Source organism: Hippopotamus amphibius, chromosome 15 (genome assembly GCF_030028045.1).
Source record: "Hippopotamus amphibius kiboko isolate mHipAmp2 chromosome 15, mHipAmp2.hap2, whole genome shotgun sequence".
Taxonomy (NCBI): Eukaryota; Metazoa; Chordata; class Mammalia; order Artiodactyla; family Hippopotamidae; genus Hippopotamus; species Hippopotamus amphibius.
In genome coordinates, this window is record NC_080200.1 from 49,853,934 (window position 1) to 49,870,554 (window position 16,621).

Here is a 16,621-nt window from a genome sequence, read left to right on the forward strand (position 1 = left end):
TTATGGACATTTTTGTGAAGTGCTGCAAATCCTAACAAAATAATTCATTTATTTTAGAAACAAAAGTCCAGTGTAAGTATACTCAGAGAGCGGAGGTTTACTGTGAAGAGTTAAAATGGGTTCAATGGAGTCATTCAGACAAGGGGAAATTTTATATCCCCTTAATTTTATATCACCTCCCTGATTTAACCACAATTAACCCTTAGAGTATAAAAGTGTCTTTCTCTCATTCCTTTTAAAAACTCTCTCCCTCTTTACTTAAGTAGATATGTAGGTAGATTAGATAGATAGATAGATAGATAGATAGATAGATAGATAGATAGATCTTAAATACATTATTTTGGAACTAGCGTTTGTCATTTAATATATTAACAACAAAGTTGACATATATTTCCAAATGGTTTCCAAAAGTGATGTACTCACTTTTGTTTCTACCAACATGTTAGACTGAGCACATATATGCCTCTTATTAAGTGAAAATATAAAATTTCTGCATAATGTATGAAATCTTCTCAAGAGAAATAAGGTGAAAAATCATATGACATAAATGAATGGGTGTCTTAAATCCAGAGTAGTTATCTAGCAAGGTGAGGCATTTCAGGAAGCGATATATACCCTTAAAAGTAAGGATATTATTTTACTGTTATGTCACAAGTGGTGATGAGGTGGACAGTCTCAATAGAAGGAGTGTTCAAATTAATAAAACATCTCATCTGTCCTGGGCTGTTTTTTCCTCCCAAATTTATATGTTAAAGGCCTAACCCCTGGTTCCTCAGAATGTGACCATGTTTAGAGGTAGAGTCTTTAAAGAAGTAATTGAGTTAAAATGAGGTCATTAGGGTGGGCCCTAATCCAATATGATGGATGTCCTTCTAAGAAGAGGAAATTTGAACACAAATATAGATAAAGAGAGAATATCATGTGAACATGAAGTGGTCATCTACAAGTCAAAGCGACAGGCCTCAGAATAAACTACCCCTGCAAGTACCTTAACATCTGAACTCTAGCCTCCAGAACTGTGAGAAAATAAATTTCTGTTGTTTGAGACACCCATTCTATTGTACTTTGTTAATGGCAGCCCTAGCAAACTGATACACTGTGTGTGGTGAGACTTTGCCTTGGTGAGGGGATTCTCCTATCAGGAAAGAAAACCGAAATCCATATGCCACAAGAGTATAAAGTTCAACTGCACTTTTCTAAAGTAGAAGATAAGAATCCAGGTTAAAAGTTTACAACCAGAGGAAACTGGGGATCTTGGTAGCACACAGATAATTAATACTTTCCTTACAGAAATTTTTCTATAATATAGACACAGAAGAATAATTTCTTGCTTAAGATGTAGTTATGAACAAAAACTATAGTAATCAAGGATTATCAAACCACTTTAAAAGTTTTCCAAAAACAAATATATGGAGGGATCACAGCCCCACCAAGAATGTAAAAAACAGAAATGTCAACAGATGATAAAATGTATATTTTATATAATAAAAGAGAAGAAAGGAGAATCATGAACAATGAAAGAAAAATGTTGAGCCAGAAATGCATATTTTGGGGAAAATAGGACATATAATATCAGTGGAATAAATTGTTTATTGAAATTTGAACCTTGTCAATTTTTGGCTTCTTACTCATTTAAATGGTGAATAGCATTTTTGACTTTAATATAGTCATGTGTATCAATCTTTCCCTTTATGGTAGTGTTTTCTTCATCTCATTTAAATAACAAATTCTTATTCCAAAGTTATACAGATATTCTCCTATGTTACCTTCTAGAAATGTTCTTGTTTTACCTTTTATACCTGGATTTAATTTTTGTTTGTGGGGTGATATAATCATCAAGTTTCACTTTTTTTCCCATACATAATTCAAAAGATTCAGCACTATTTATTGAAAATCCAGCCCTTTTCCATAGTTCTTTGTTATAAATCAAATTACCATGTCTATGGATGTCTGTTTCTGGTCTTTTGTTGTGTGCTGTCAAAATCATAGAGTAGAGAAGGTATTTTTAGCACATATAGGCCATAAGTGTCTCATCAAGAAGGTGTAAAGAATACCTAAAATTAATTAGAAAAGGCAGAAAATTTAATAGAGAAAAGGTTTAGACAGTCACTTCAAAAAGGAGAATGTACAAGTTGCTAGTAAACATACAAAAAGTTTCTCCATTATTTTAGTCACCAGAGGAATATAAATTAGAACCTCCATGTGAAAATAACACCAAAAATAAAGCAGAAATACTAAAATTGAAAATAGACTGCCAATCTGAAACGTTAACAAGAAAGTGAAGAAATAAGAATCCTCGTAGCTTGCTGGGGAAGTTGTAAATTCAAATGAATTGTTTGGTAATACATTAAGATTTACTTCTAAATTTGAAGATATGCATATGTATTTCAGCAAAAGACCTTTGAAAGACATGAACATCCAAAAAACTGAATATAATCCATCAACAACAGAATGGATGCAGAAATAATGAAATATTTTAAAAATACAATACTATCAGCAAAATAAATTTTAAAAAATATTTGCTGCAACAATATAATGAGTCTTACTATGTGTGCAAATATTATATAAATATCAAAAATAGGCAAAAATGATCATAATAAACTTTGGGAAGGAGACAGAGGAATTTGGGAGGCACACTAAGGCTGTTTCTGGGGTTACTTCTAATACTGCGTTTCTGCTTTTAGCCTGGGTGGTGGTTGCATGGTTATATACTGCCATGGTTTTGAGATATACAAATGACCTATGTAGTTTTCTGTAATGTATGTTTATAATTCAATCAAATAGTTTATTAAAAGTGAATAGATGTGAGAAATTTCAGGTAAAGAATCATAGTGATTATAGTTTATGAATTCATTCAGGATCAAATCAATAAGAAAAAAGACAATTTCTAAAAATTGAAAGGAAATCAAAACAAATAAATCTAACTATACATCAAGTTGTTTACTGAATCACACTGGAGAAGGAATTATTTCCAGTGTCTTCAGAACACTGTATTCCTACCTTTTATTCTTAGCTGAATATATTTTATAATCAAGAACTGCAAATAAATCTTAAAATTTGTTCTGCTTTCTTATTGTTCAAAGTCATTATTACCTTGAAATTGTATATATGAAAACTTGTGTATAGATAAATAAATATAACAAATAAGTAATTATGATTACTTATTAGATTTTCAGTACAAGAGAACAAAGAAATTCAAACTTAAAATCAAGGAAATTTTGTAAACATCCTATAGTACTAAATATAAATTTGAAATATCAATATAGATCCATGAAATTTTAAAAATATGTCCATCTTATATCAGTACTCTAAAACAAAACTATTGACACATGAGCTAAACAGCCATGATGCCGAAGACTTAAGTTAAATATGGGCCCAACAGTAAGAACTCCCATATACCAAGGCAGCTCTAGATATTGTGCCTATGAATGTTCTACCTGTCAGAACAGAAATCATTGTAGATCTGTGGGTATTGCATGCACTATTGCTCAGGGAGACCAGCAGTCCATTTGGTGACAAGTTAAGCATCATCCTTGGGGCTGCTACTCTATTTTGCCCTTAGGAAGACTGCACACTTTTAACCATCTTCACAAATCTTTGCCGGTTAAGTGCTTTAACTTTCCTTTTGACCTTGCCTGTCATAACAGTAATTGCAACCTCCTGGAGGTTAAGTGCTGACTTTTGACCTCTATTACTCTTGAGCCCTATCATCCAACTCTGCAGCTGCCTCTTGTATGTCAGTCCTGTTCTGCAGAATACTGCTGATGTCCCTGTCACCTCATATTTTTGGTGAATGGTGAGTCTTCTGGGCTCTCATGGAATATAAATCTCTGGTGGGTATCCTGACCTTATATAATATATCCATTCCAGTATGCCCACTTCTCTTAACCTTCTTCTCTACCATCTCCTAGGGCAATGCAAACATTTCCCCCCTATTTAGTGCTCACCATTTACCTTTCCTAGGTTTTTAAGGGCCACCTCAGTAGCAACTTGTTTCTAATACTTTGAGATCTCTCCTAGGATAATAACTATGTCCTGGGAAAGAGTCCCCAGTTCAATAAGTAGTTGCCTGCTTTCTCTTACATTTTGACCTCCTTGATCAAGAACCCTAGGAGTCAATCCTAGGAAAAACCACCTGGCTGCAGTCCAAATATGATGACTCTTTCTTGTAACTCTTTTGGTGTATGGTCTCTTTCCTATGAGGTTCAGCATGTTCTAAGGCAGGTTTTCCTGGGCTTTATTGCTGTCATTATCCTGGCAGTCAGGAAAGGATATAGGGGTAGCTCCTGAGGAGAAAACCTCTTGCCTTCTGGGGCAGCACATTCTCTTCTTCTGCAGCAACTTCCAGCAGAACAGAGTGCTCACTCTTATTAGGGAGGGTAGGCAACCTCCGGAAGTCCAGAAAATCAACATATACACGTATATCCACACACATGCCCCTGCCTCATGTTTCAGGATCTGGATTTTTGCCATAACAGACCTGCAAGTACTGAGCATCTAAAGTCTGAGGAGATCTCCAGCTTTAATAAATAGGTTTACAGCCTGCTGCTAACCTTTGCTCAGTATTTCTGCTTCTAGAGATAAGCACCTTTTAAAAGACCTTCTGTCTCTTATACTTAGCTATTAAGTTCTTGTCCTCAGTCTCTTAATATAGCTCTGTTGACATCAACACAACCTAGCAGTAACCAACTAGTTTTCTTTTCCTCATAAGCACTGTCCTCCCATCTGCTCTCTTCCCCCCACCCCTGTATTTCTGAATGCCTGAATCATCACATCTGCTGCAGCATTCCCCACCACTGGAAATCTTCCATGGTAACAACCAACAAAACACTTAGCAGCTGAGCCACTATCTTGCATCAGGGCACTCAACAGCTTACCTACCAACTGTACCTCACCTCTGGTGTATGGTTTGGAGCCAGTCCCAGATTCCTCATCTTACCACCTGTATCCTTGGAACACTTCTGGTACCAATGGTTTCAGTCTTGATCCTCTACGAAGCAGACACATAGACTGAATAAGAAGCAATGTGTGATTTATTAAGGGCAATACCTAACAAGAAAAAGGGAAAGGAACCAGGAAAGGCTGGGAGAGTTACTAGTCTAAGATGCTGATTTGACCCCAGATAAAGGCAAGAGGGAAGGAAGAAAGTCTGACTGAAAGTATCTTAGAAGGCAAATCAGGTGTAAGAGGATTCAGCAGGTCCATTCCTGAGCCAACGTGACTCCTCAGTTGAGTCCTATGTTTCCCAAGAACAGGGCTAACTTAATATTCCTGCCATGATGAGCCATGGGATGAAATTTGTGGGAAGTGTGGCCTCAGCATGAACAGCAATGAATTACAGAGTGTAGCAGCTGGAGCTGTCAGTCAACCATACTCTCTGCAGAGATTGAGAGGCACTTTTTTCATGGCTGCCACATGTATAAATAAATATATCTGGGTCTAGATACCAACTGTAGCATTGAAGAATTCACTATTTAAATTTAGTTATCAGACATTGAGCAGTTTTGGTGTATTATGCACTACAATGTTTACGAAGATAAATGTTTACCTATGAAAATCAGTGATTTTATGTATTCACTGTATTTAAGTGTATTAATGATGCATTAGAGGTATGTTTGGGGTATAATGTAGTAAAGAATTGATTTTTTAGGCAAGGGGACAATTAGGAATCTACTACAATAATCCATGTGAGAGGAAGAAGGTAGAAGTCAGTGCTGAGTTTTGAAAAATGTTACAAAAGCACATGTGCAGAAACAAGTGACTAAGTTGATGCAGGTGGAATAAGAATGAGAAGTGTCTAGGATGAATCCCAGTTTTTGGCTTCTTTGATGATGACAGAGATGCTACTCTTTCTGATGAAGACTACTGAGCAAGAAAGTGAGCTTTGTTGTTACTGGTAGTGAGTACAATATGATATTTATGAGTCACTCGTGCTGGCTCCATTTTATTAGAGTTCAGAAAAGAATACTTTGGGATAAGGATACAGAGTTTGTGATTAAATTGTCATATAGAATGAGGGAACCAAAGCATCAGTGTATAAAGGGTGAAGACCAGTGAAAACAGCTTTTCAAAAGTCAAGGTACAGGAAACAATAAGAAAAAGAAAGTACGTAATAGAAATATTAGTGAGAAGTGAATAAAGTAGAAGAATCTAATGGGCCTAATGTGTGCATAATTAGGAACTTACTGAGGAATTCTTCCAAGGCAGAGTGAGTGAAGTGGTGAGGATGAAATCCTAACCAAAATATATTATGCAGCAAATGGAAGAGAAAAAAAATTCCTTCCAAATTGCCCCTCATTGTTAGTTGGAAGCCTAGCTCTACGACTGTAGAAAGGTTCATATATATAATACAAAATCAAATTCTATCAGCTGTATTGTTTCCAAGTTATTATATATGTATTCAATCTTTATTTGATAAACCCAAAGGAAACTACATTCACTTCATTATTTGAAAACCCATGTCTGTCAAAATTCAAAAGTATTGATGAATTCCATCTTTATATATAACAGAGGTATGGGATCAGGTTTCTCCCTTCTCCCATACTTTCTCTGACTGTCTTCTACATGAACCTCTCCCCTATGTCAATTAAACCCTTGTCCCAGGGCACAAAATCTCATTTGAAGACAAATTCATGACTACAGTATGATTTTTATAGGTAACCAAAGGATTCATCACCTGGAAAAAGGGGATACAACCGAAGCAAAGCTCTTCTAAGGGTGGTCAATAGGCTTCAAACTTCCTTTACTTCTGCATTTGGTATATGACTACTGGTATAATTCTTCCTACTTTAGTACAAATCTTACTGTTTCTTGAACAATCTGGACTGTATACAATTACTGTATACATCTATTTCATCTTACCCAAATAGAGAGGTATATACCTCCATATTTTATAGAGATACATATGCATATAGATCCATGATTCCCAAATCTTTTAAAAAATTAACATATTAATTTAAAAGTTAATATTGCACATTGTGTTTTCTTACAAAGTTTTGCAAACCACCTTAAAAGAATGTTCTATCATTTCACATTTACATTATCTTATACAAAACAATATTTCCAAATATAATTACTATTTCTTTTTAAAATATTGTCCTTTATAATTTAAAATTTACAACAAAAGACTGGCAAACTAGTCTTTTGGTTGATTTCAAGTCAACCAAATCTTGGGTATAGGAGATACACAACTTAGACTGATTTATATTTAATACTATGACAAATAATTTGGATAATATAGTAAGTAGTATGCATCACCAATATTTTGGGTACACTTAGTGTTCAATTTTCCTCTTTTTTAATCTGCATAGACTCCACACTTACTAACTCATTTTAGTTGACTCTGTGTGTGTGTGTGTGTATGTGTTTGTATAAAATGTTATATCATCACAACTTTGCCAATTTTATATGTGGGGGTCGTCTTTAAGTTGGACTCTTTGTACAGTTTTATATCAATCCAAGAATTTTGAAACTATTGCCTTCCAAAACAGCAGTTAAATATTATGGTCTTGTTGGTTTTCTCTATATGAAGATCAACTACCCACTCTGCTGCAAAGAGTACCAGTTACTTTAATTGGATAGTGAGACAATGAATGGATTGAGGGTGGGAGTAGGAGAAACTGAAAATCAGATGTTATATTGTAAAATATGTACTAACTATAATATGATTTGTTGAGAGATAGAAAAAGAAAAACTTTAGTAGCAATACATGTTGAGAAGTAGAACCATATGGTTTACTGGTTCAGAATGTTAGAGATCTGGCTGTGAGGGATAGATATGGTATAAACTAAATGATCTCAGCAGTTTACACAGGAACCTGCTAGGACTTCTGATTAGGAATAAATCATACCAATCTGCCTTCCAGCTGAATATATGAAATGGAGGGTTGGCCACACATATACACATCAAAAACTTGAAAAGTGTAAAACACACACACTGTCTGTTCACAAATATGTCTAGGTTGACCTTGCAGTAATTCATATATTTATGTAGTAATTAATGAATTTAGGTCTAAAAGGAGATTAAAAAATGACAGACTCGTAATAACATTTGATGAGTCTAAGAGTAAGCAACAGTTCTTTCCCTCTGTAACTTAAGGTGAGAAGAATGAGCGAGCTTTTAGGTAAGAGAGTGAAAAAATGATGAAGTTCACACATAAGATCTTAACTTTTATAGGCGATATAAGAGACAATATGTAGTAAAGCGCAGACTAGCGTGTGTGAGTAATGTAAATATATACTATCTGGGGACATCTAAAATTTGGTTTAACATCCTTGATATTTTTTGAAACAGTTGTGATTTATAAAATTGAAAATGAATAAAAAATACTATGCAAATGGAAAATAAATTACTTGATCCATTAACTATTAAAGAAAACATTCCCATTCAAATACCAGTATGAGCTACTATTACATTTTAGCCTATTTTCCCCCTCTATATTACTACAACTAATTGAATCAAACTCCAGTAATCCCTACTAGTCTATGGAATGTATTTATTTCTAGTTAGGACTCTCAAGTGAGTGAATGTATATGTGTTTACCTAGAAGAAAGCAATACTTATCATCAAGATAATATTTTACAAAGGAAAATAAAAAGAGGATATGTATATTCAATCATATTTCCTGTTTGAAATTTTTTAAAAAGAGATGATTACATATACATAGAAAACACGTTAAATCTAAAATTTTAAATATAAATCTTACTACAACTGGTATTATAGCCAGTCATTCAAAATGAATAATTAATTCATTGTAATTCATCCTAAGGAAATGTAGACGTTTCCTAAGAAAAGACTTATTGTTATATTATCTTACTTATTACTTAATTTTATTCTCCATATTTTACTTATGGCATTTATTCAATTACATTTATTCAATATACTTTAAAGTACTTCACAGTTTTTATGGAAGTTGAAATACTTGAACAACAACCAAAAAAAAAAGGGAAGAAGGAAACCAATTAATAAAGCCCTAATAGCATTTGCTGTATATTTATACTAATTTAGAATTAAGTAGCATTTTTCATGAAAAACTTAAAATTAAATATTTTAAGTATTTCCTCAGTTTTAACAAATTCAACATGTAATTTTATTTTACTTCTTTTATTTATTCCATTAAAAACAGGTATTTACTTTTAAAAGGTACTAATAGAATGCTGTTATTTTCTAAGGGGGGAAAAAGACTAGTGCTCCTCAAGTTCCACATTAACAAAATTTTCTTCATTCTTACATTTGTGTGAATAAAAATTAATATTTCAGAAGTGTTTCCTTAAACTTTTATGCAAGCAGTGTACTAGTTTCAATTTACCATCCTAACATGGTATCTAAAGAACAAAAGTTTTTTTTTTTTTTTAACCAGTATGGAAATATATTATTTTTCTGACCTTATTTACTGTGTCACTTAGCTCCAGAAGTTATAAATCTAATAGTTTATCTATCTATTTTTTAACTTAAAAGTAATCATGGAAGATATTCAATTTAACATAGTGTGAAAGCATTACTTTTAATAACTAAGCTATTATTCCAATGCTCACTGTAAGAGCCAAGCAGATCTGTAAGCATGCTTACTTTACATATTTATTTAAGTAATTTAACAATTCACTTGTCTCGGAAAATAACCTTTCACAAAATTCATTTTTGATATATTCATCCTCTGCTCTATGAATCGACATATGTCTGAGCATGGAATATTGTATAACAAATGGTGGCTTGTCACATGATATGACATATGTGTGGATGTAGGCTATATAACTTACACGTTAATAAACTTTCCATTGACATTAAAAAATGAGTTCCCTGTTTATAGAGTGACTGTGAAATATTTTCATGTTCTGTGAAGAACAAAAAACAGGCATAAAGGAAATGTGGGCACGAACCCACAAAATGTTCCGTTAAGTAAGATTAGTCATGTACAGCTAGAAATTATCTTAAAAGCCAGTCGTTCACACTGTATTCAGTATTTTCTGAAATACTCACTCAGTGTGATACTTACTTTTATCTTCCAACCAACCAAGTAAATAAACTCCTTGTCAAATACATCAATACAAAAAGACTTTATATATATATATATATGAATAAGTATATGTATGTTTTTGTTTTGTTTTTTAAAAAATGGTTTCTATTTATTCATTGGTTAAAACAAACAAAAAAACACCTGCAGAGAGAGTGTTTTTTTTTTTTTGGCATGACATTTTATCACTCAAAAGTCATTATTTTTTTCTGTCTAAAAATGGAAACATCAGTTCTTCTTGGAGAAGTATCCCTTTGCCCTAGAAATAACTATGTGAATACCCCCTGTTACAAGGCAAGAATATTCTCCCATTTTTACAAGGAACTGTATATCAGGCCATTCTGATGGCACAGTGTAAACTCTGTAAATGTATGTTGTCGTGGTGCTCCTCACCAAAGAACTTAGCTATTTTGGGACTGTAGTAGGGCACATTTGCCTACACAGGCAAGGGTTTCACAATTCTGTCTCTTGGTAATTAAATTTTATTGAAAAAGAAACTCTTTGGATGAATTAGGTTACCCTGACCAAGGTGATTTAAAGGAAAGAGCCAGTGCAGTCTCTGAGAAATAATTCACCATAGAAGTGAGACTGAATTGGATCCTCTGGGCAGCTCGCCATGGTTAGGTGAACACTGAAGAGTGATTATTTGGTCACAGAATTGCCTGGCATAACTCACAGAGTTGCTGACCGCATGTTGGGAGAATAAAACGAGTCTCTGTGGTATGTGTGCTCTTCTGTGAATTGGAAGTATTGATAAGTAAGATTGGGGACCAAGCACTTTTTGATATGAGACAACCTTCACTATGTGTGACTTGGGAAAGAGCGACCTCCTTTATATTTGAGAGCCACAGTGGCTTGAGTAAATGAGCAGACAATTGTACTATGTCTCAAGCCCCACAAGGCAGAAACTGATGAGAACAAGCTTCAGGAGTAGTGCTTAATGGAGGCATTTCTTCAAAATGTCTCTTACCAGAGGCACACTCCAGGCTGCTGTTTTGAAAAAGTCAGTGAACTGGTCTTGAAGGCTGCAGTAATCATCAGGCAGGTCAAAAAGATTATAAAGAGTTATTTCTGTATGATATGAGGAGCCCATCTCATTATTTATTTCCCACATACAACTGTTAACCTGTGTAAGAATTTTTAAAGGTGCTTAAGAGAAATTTAGGAAGAGATTTGATTTCCAAATAAGCAATACAACCTCATTATTAAAAGAAAGGTAGAACTATTTTTTAGTCCAAATTTGTGAGACCAAAATCATAAACATTAATTTATTCCAAATATATTGAGCATATAGTCTGTGGCAGGCAATGCAATAGACATTAGATTAGATACAGAAATATCAAAAAATTTCTTATTTTTAAGAAGTGAAAAAGGTTAGAAGTAACTATTAGTTTATGTGAATTTACTTTTCACAATCTTTCAATAGCATTTGCTTTTTAAGAACTATTATTAACATATCCAATCTGGTGTTCCAAATAAAGTAGACAACAACATTTAATTATTTCCACCATAGGTTGCCACTATAACAAAATTATTTTTAGAAGGAATTTAACAATGCATATCTAAAGTTGCAAAAATAATTTTGGAATCAGAATCTAAGATTACTCCCAAGGTAATAAGTATATGGACAAATAATATCTTTGTATCTTTATCAAAGAGAATAACTTAAAATATCACAAGTATTTAATAAAAGTTACTGGATAAATTTTTTAGCAAAAATGAGATAGAATATTAGGTAAACACTAAATTTATTTTATATGAGAATATTTGATTATATACTAAAATTATTAAAAACATACCATTAAAAAATAAAGATGAAATTATCACATTAAAAAAATCCAAACACACATAAGAGAGATCATAGGAGCAGTGATTTTTATCTTCTTTCTTTTGATCATCTGTTTATTTAAATATTTATGTAACTAAAAGCTTAATTGTGCATTAAAATACATTTTTAGCATTTGTCAAAAATGAAATAGTCAAAAGGAAATGACAAAGCTTAAGTAATGGGTCTGATCAATTACACTGTCTTCACTATTAATATGTAATGTCTTGAACTTGTTGGCACTGAAGTCAGGAGAGGTCTACTCAGGTGTACTTGGAAGACAAGGCATAATTTTCACTGAAAAGGAGACAAAAAAATTTTACAGTAGAGATCTGAAGTCATAACTCTCAAGCAAAACACAGGTAGTCTATATAGTCGTTAAAGTAGTTACATTTTAAGAATTCTTGTCACTTAAGTAATATCATACAATTATACAGATAACCCTAAACTTAATTTTGTAGACTAGTGTCTTAACAATGAAACATGCATTAAATAATTTAAAAGATTTAAATTAATTAAATATTGAAAAATAATTTACTCAAATCTAAAGTTACATATAAATTAAAATAATCAAATTTGATGACAAAAGGCATAAACTCTAAATACATTAAAAGTTATGCAAACCAGAAAAATATAACCCTCAGAATATCAAATAGAACATGTAAAAAACCCAGGGTAAAGGAATATGCTAATAATGAAGACATTAATTCTGTGAGTTATAAAACAACAGACAAATATACTTTGTAATATAAAAATAAAGTTTTTATATGAAAAAAACTACAATAATTGGTGATTAGATAAAGTGCAGTTGAGGAAATAAAAGAGAAATACAGATGTGAAATAAAGAGTACCATATGGAAGTTTTCTACAACCTTACTTAAAAATATCCAAGTAAGAACAAAAAAGAGAAGGATATAGACTGTTGAGTTCTCAGACATATCAAAAAGCCAAAAAACAAAAATGGTAAAATTCATTAGAAATCACAGAGAAGCAAAGGAAAAATGAAATATCAAACACCAAGCTGACTGATTTGAACAATATAGCATTCAGTGAATAATGGTCTTATGTGATACTGGTAGAAATATGAATTGCTGCAAATATTTTGTGAAAAAAAAGAGAGCCTAGAAATTATATTTGAAAAAAAAATAAAGTGTAGCTCCTGCCCAAAATGTACTCCAGGGACTTTCTCCTGTAAAAATGAAAGAACCAAATTACAAAACTTTATATAAAATGATGTTTGCTTCATTGATATCTGAAGTGGTCAAAATCCCTCCCAAAACACACAGTGCCAAACCTAAAAACAAAGATAGTAGATGGTTAAAGGGACTGATTATCAATCTACCTCATCATGGACATTATACAGGATTTAAATGAAGTAATTTAAAAAATCATGAGATACTTTTGATTAAGAAAAACAAAATGCATATGAATTTATAAAATGGCCACATTTAAACACACACAGACTGCACTAACTTACATTTTTTATGTAAATTTGAGTTTGGTGCAGTTGTAGAGAAAGGAAATGAGGAGAGATATATCAGTGAGAATAGCCTATTAATATTTTTTAGAAAAAGTCCTTTCTCTAATAATGGAAATTATCTATCTGCACAGTCCAATATAGTTGCTACTAGGTACACGCAATTTTTAAGGCACTTGAAATGTGGCTAGTACAACTGAAGTACTAATTTTTAATGTAATTTTAATTAAATTTTAAATGGACACATGGGAATTCCTAGATTATGCTATAGTAAAAAAAGTAAAACCACAATAGTTTAAAATTACAATGTATCTTTCTCACTTATAGTACTTGTCTATTTTAAGTACTTGTCTTAGAGAAGTAAACCTCTGTTCCATATCTTACTCACTCAAATATGCAAGCTAAAGGGGCATCTCTTCCCTAGGTCAAGGTACTTTACAGGAAGGAAATAGCAGCATGTTATATTTTGAACTCTGTTAATGCTTTGCCAAGTTGTGACATAGGTCATTTGCTCTCATATCCCATTTGCAAAAGGAAGAGGAGAGAGAAGACCCATATCTATCACCATGTGGCGAGAGCAGAGCTCCTCAACCTCACACTACTGACATTTGCTCCACATAAGTCTTTTATGGGGGATGTTCTCCACATTATAGCATATTTAGCAGCATCTCTGTCCTCTACCTGCTAGATCCCCATACCATCCCCTCAGTTTTGAAAATCAAAAATATCTGCAGACTTTTTCAAAAAACCCCTGGTAAAAGAAAAAAAAATGTTGCTCCTGGTTGAGAATAATTGTGCTAGAAGTATTTGGTGAAAATAGAAATAGATACCATAGAGGCAGATAAAGATGGCAATAAAATAATAAAAGATATAGTCCCATAGTATGTATATGTGATATAACTACTCTATGTAGGAAGTTATTTATTTTGAAATAAGATGGATCTATAGCTAATGGTCTCTGAGAATATCCATGATATTGTTATATGTAACAGGGAAAGAAAAAGAAAAATCTCACTTTAAAAACCAATGATAGAGTTGGCCAATTCCGGTGCCAGACCCAGCTTCCTAGAGGAACCATATCTCCTGCAGCTTTGAGTGCCACCTCTTGTGCCATGTGCATGCCGCTGCAAAAAAGGTAATGCCATTTGAATTCTCCGTGAGTGTTCGGAGGAGGAATACCAGAGCTGATGGCTGAAAACTATCCAAACAAAAGAAGTAGGTAGGCTGGGACCCTGAATCACCTCCCCCAGGATGGACTTTCTGGTTCTCTTCTTGTCCTACCTGGCTTTTGTGCTGATTGGTGTTGTTACATCTCCATCTGCTCAAAAACCCGTTGCTTGGAAGGACTGGTCAGAAGAGGAACACAGATATTTTTATCCATAATTCCAGAATGCCTTCAGAGAGCCATACTAAGATTGCTTCATTACCTCTTCCATACATGAAGCCACACCTTTTGTTATCCTGCATCTCATCTTGCAAGGGATGGTTTATACTGAATACACCTGGGAAATAGTTGGCCTCTGTCAGGAGCTGGAGTTCTTCTTGTATTACCTTTTTTTGCCTTATCTGCTGCTGATTGTAAACCTGTTTTTTTTTTTTTTTTCTTCCCTAAGTTGTGTAACTAACCCTGGTACCACAACAAAAGTAAACGAACTACTCTTTCTTCAAGTTTATGAGTTCAATGATATTCCCAAAGAATGTGAGGGGCTCTACTTGTGATTTAAGGAAACCAGCACGATCCAAGCACTGTAGTGTGTGTAACTGGTGGATGCACTACTTTGACCATCACTGTGTGGGAGTGAACAACTGTATTGGTGCCTGGAACACCATATACCTCCTCTTCTACCTCTTGATGTTGACAGCCTCGGCTGCCACCATGGCTGTGGTGAGTACTGTGTTTCTGGTCCAGCTGGTGATGGTGTCAGACTTGTACCTGGAGACTTACATCTGTGACTTTGGACACTTGCAGGTTGTTGACACTTTCTTATTCAGTTTTCTGTATTATTAGAAATAAGTTGAGGGACTTCCCTGGTGGCAGAGCAGTTAAAGAATCCACCTACCAAGGCAGGGGACAGGGGTTCAAGCCCTGGTGCGGAAAGATCCCACATGCCGCACAGCAACTAAGCCTGTGCACCACAACTACTGAGCCTGTGCTCTAGAGCCACAGAGCCACAACTACTGAGCCTGAGTGCTGCAACTACTGAAGGCCACATTCCTAGAACCCATGCTCCACAACAAGAGAAGCCACCACAATGAGAAGCCTGTGCACTGCAACGAAGAGTAGCCCCTGCTTGCTACCCTCTCTCAGCAATGAAGACCCAACATAGCCAAAAATAAATAAATAAAAATAAAAATAAATAAATACCAATGCTAGTTAATGAATTATAATAACAGATTAAATGCATGTCTGTTTTTGTAAAGAAAAATCCTGAAACAAGAGAAATATGAAGGAAAGGTGCTAAACAAGTAGGGAAACCTTGAATTTTACCAATAACTATAGAATAAAATAACCTTATGGGAAATAAGATCTTGAAACTACCTAAGATGGAACTGAATTTCCACATAAAACAGGAATCATTGAGGAACAAAGACATTAAAAAATAGAAAATAGAAAAAAATTACATGTAATGATTAATTTTATGTGTCAGGTTGTCTGGGTCATGGGTTGCTCAGATGTTAAACATTATTTCTGGGTGTGTCTGTGAGGGTGTTCCTGGAAGATGTTAACATTAGAATTGGTGGCATAAGAAAGTTAAATCCACAGCTATAATTTATTATTAATGTATAAAAAGACAATAATGTGTATCATTGTTTGAGACATAATTAGAATTGCATTTAGAGTTAAATTCATACTCCAACTATTTGTATATAAATGACAAAATAATTTAAAACAGTAATGAATGATATTAATAAATAATTATAGATGAATCACTCAACAAAAACTAAGAAATATAGGAAAACAAGAAATATAGGAAAACAAATAAAATGTATATTTTATTTTTATAATAAATATATAGTAGTGATAATTGAAAGTTTACTTTTGACAAAATAAATATAAGCATGAGAATAAACACAGGATGTATGATGGTAAGAAAATATAAAAAGGAAAGAAAAAAATGTGAGGATACTCTATACAAATCTAACTAATTTGAAGTTAATTTTAATTTGAAGTTACAGGAATATATATAATTATACACATTTATTTACATGCTAAATAGTATTAATATAGCATATTAATAATATATGTCTTGAATTAAAATATAGGTATTTAATATATATAAGTCCAATGAATGAAAAATGTTGTAAAAAA

At 33.3% G+C, this 16,621-nt stretch overlaps 1 pseudogene; it reads left to right on the plus strand.

Moving 5' to 3' along the window:
• LOC130836437 (palmitoyltransferase ZDHHC4-like) overlaps positions 1–15,319 on the plus strand; it is a 173,035-nt pseudogene extending 157,716 nt beyond the window's left edge.
• Positions 15,320–16,621: the final 1,302 nt, after the last annotated feature.